A 3,335-nucleotide genomic window follows, 5' to 3' on the forward strand; every position below is an offset into this window, starting at 1 on the left:
CTACTCAAATTGGTCACTAAACACACGCTCAAAAAAAAATATTGGTCACTAAACACTCATGGAAGACAATTGTACCATGCTTGCCCTTTTCGCCATAACTTGGTGGAGTAGCCATTCACTACTACATAAATTATTTTTACCAACACTATTTTCACCGGCGGCTCTTAAAGGACCCTCAGTGATAAATTTTCACCGCCGGCCTCAAAAGGAACCGGCGGTAAAAATTGGCTCGTGCCACACACCGGCGGTGAAAATGGACATGGTCCGACGGTCATAACCACAGACTAGCAGTGATAATAATTTTTACTGCCAGCCCTAGCCACAGTCCGAGTGAAAATGATACATTATATATCCCTCCTCCCCCTGCTCCATCTCCCCGAGGCCACCACTTCTCCTCACCATTTTTCTGCCATTTCTCATCAAATTGCCCATTGGAGAGTATTGCAACGAGAAGAAAGCCACCCCCCCCCCCCTCTCTGTTCAATGTGCAGCCGGGACAAGAATCATAGATGAGAAGTTCTCACAATTTCAGATGTATAGCGGGTGAGATACCTTGACTCAACTAAGGTTAGCTGTCAGATGAACACTATATATGGATTGCAATCACTACTACAAAATCAAAATGATAGACAAGTGGTAAGAGCAACTCCAGCGGAGAGACTAAATTTGAGCCCCTATATTGCTTTTAGGAGCCAGCCTATAAATATTTAGGGGCTTCAAACTCCAGTAGGGTGACTAAATTTAGAGGGCCTCTAGTTCTAGGGACTCTGGACCAAAATTTAGTGGCCTCCCCAAAATGGGGGCTCGTATAGGGGCCCGGTTGGAGATGTTTTTTTACTGGGAGACTAAAACAAGAGATAGAGTCACATTTAAGGGCCCGGCTGGAGTTGCTCTTAGCCTCTCAATAGCTGTGATCCCGGACCTATTTATTTTACATGTGCAAAGTGACCACCTAAGAAAAACGATTACCATATATATAGGTAGTACATTTTAACCGCTTTGGTAATTATGGGGATATCTTTTCTAAAAAGTTATATAATTTTATAAAAAAATTTAAAAAGTTTTAAACCTGCGGAGCCACCAATGCACAGGTGCAAATCAAAACTCACGATTGCGTGCCGTTAGGAATGGAGGCCGCTGTCAATATCATGTCACTACTATAAAAAGAGGTATTTGTCCACCTCTGGTTAGTACCGGTTGCTTTAAACCCGGTACTAATGTCAATTTAGTACCGGTTCTACATCATAGTGGCCTCGTAGGCATTTAGTACCAATTTTTAACACCACCTGGTACTAAATGCCACCATTTAGTACTAGTTGATGTTATGACCCAGCACTAAATGACTTCTGGCCCCCAGCCATTTAGTACCGGGCCATAACACCACCCGGTACTAAATGGTGGCATTTAGTACCGGGTAGTGTTATGTCCCGGAACTAAATGGTCATGGTCCGGTACTAAATGGTCCGTCCCGGTTACTTTAAAAGGATAACATCTCCTATGTATTCACATGTGCTGTGTGGGTGGGATGGTAGAAGAGACTATGTGCGAGGCCACAAGTCAACCCTATGGCGCGCGCGCATTTATTCAGACGTATTTTTTTAAGTGATAGTGCATTTAGTACTGGGCGCTACAACTGTACTAAATGGAGGTCTATTTAATACCGGTCGGCCGATACCGGCTGCGGCAGCCGGTACTAAATGGTCTAGTCCAATATCAATTTAGCTACAATTTTTTTGAGGAAACAGAATTTGGCTACAATTGTATTGCCTTTTTTACATAGTCACATTTTTTTGATAGGGTACAGCAAAAGACACGTTCTAACAGTGTCCTCAGCCAATTTTTTCCTAGGACTAGCTAATTCGACGAGTAAATTGTGCCTCACACAAGTTCTGATGTTCAGTCTTTTATGGGTGTCCCGCGGACAAAAGACAACCCGTTTTATTCATCCAAGCCATCCGTTGGAAAAGTGGCGGGTAACATTACGAGGAGCGGAAATGACATGAACTGGACGGACTAATCCGACAAACAAATGCACTGTTACGCAATTTCGCTAAAAGGCCTTGATATACTAATTCCTATTACAAGATACATAGCCTACTTGCTTTATTCAAGTTTACTGACATGGAAAATGCAGTCTCTTTCAAATATGCAGAACTAGGATGAGCACATATATAGGAAACCAGGTAATCTTCTCAAATTCTATGCATTTTGTACAATCAGGATGAGCTCCCTGGCTTCTCTCAGGTGCTAATGACAAGAAGGTGAGAACGGACTGCACAATGGTGCACTGGGGTTGTTCGGATCTGCAATGAAGGTCAAAAATCACGACACATATTTAAAAAAAGGGAAAAATGTCATAGAGAAATCAAAATATTCCTATGATATAGTTAACTATATGAAAACATGTTTCATCTTTAAATCAATGTTTTATTTTGCCTGCAGTAATTTTGTGAAATCTCAGATAGTGTTTACAGCCTTACAGGTGAAGTGGACAGCACATAGGGAATTCACGGGCTCAATTTTTTCTAAAAAAATGTGAATCAAGATAGCTTAGTTCGTTAGATCTTTTCTAGGGGAACCTACCCAACCCATTGGACTTTGGTGTTCACATTTTTCTAAATTTGTTCCATAAAACGTGTTTCAGAAAAAAATAAATCATTCTGTTTTTGCCTCAAGGGCACATACATGATCAGGAGAGTATTAAGTACTTACCACCACTAGGTGGCTTGGGGCTATCTGCAGTAACGCTGCTGCTGCTGATAAGGAACAGTAAACTGAGGACGACAATCAGGAGCCGAATCAGGCAAAACCATGTGGTTGCTGACATCGTTGTTCTACACTGTGCTCCACGAGTTTTTTTTTTTTTTTGAGTATTGGGAGAGGGCCGAAGTTAACAACCAGAGCGAACACTTAGCGTGGCAGACTAGCGTGCCCAAATCACAGCACTCCACAGCATCTATGGACAAGTTCACCTATATAGAGAGGAGATTTCGATCAAAGTCTGGACTGGGCTTTTAATGGGGATATGCGGAGGAAGCTGCATCCGGGATCAGCTCGCCGTGTCTTGCAGGGGTCAAGTCTGAGTCTTCTCCAGTGACATAATGACCGTTTACAGGGACAGTCAAAGTAAAATGCCTGGTCCGCCGCGTGGCTGGATGAGCTTAAAATTTCCAACGGCCGGCATCAAGGCAATCAATGGCGGTCACTAGTCAAAGTCCACAGTAGCTCTTGTCACCCGGTTCTTCCACTGCACAATTCACACAATTCGCTGACGCTTTGAAAAAGCATTCCATTCACGTCATTCTCGCAAGAACAAGGACAACAATGTGACACTA

At 42.8% G+C, this 3,335-nt stretch overlaps 1 long non-coding RNA gene across 1 annotated transcript; it reads right to left on the reverse strand.

The window, feature by feature from the left end:
• Window positions 1–2,045: 2,045 nt before the first annotated feature.
• On the reverse strand, window positions 2,046–2,960 carry LOC120704796. Its single transcript, XR_005687688.1, has 2 exons — window positions 2,713–2,960; window positions 2,046–2,303 (listed from the first exon to the last, which is right to left on the reverse strand). It is a non-coding gene; the product is annotated as an uncharacterized LOC120704796 (long non-coding RNA).
• Between the last annotated feature and the right edge of the window lie 375 nt (window positions 2,961–3,335).

Source organism: Panicum virgatum, chromosome 4K, assembly GCF_016808335.1.
Source record: "Panicum virgatum strain AP13 chromosome 4K, P.virgatum_v5, whole genome shotgun sequence".
In the NCBI taxonomy this organism is placed as follows: domain Eukaryota; kingdom Viridiplantae; phylum Streptophyta; class Magnoliopsida; order Poales; family Poaceae; genus Panicum; species Panicum virgatum.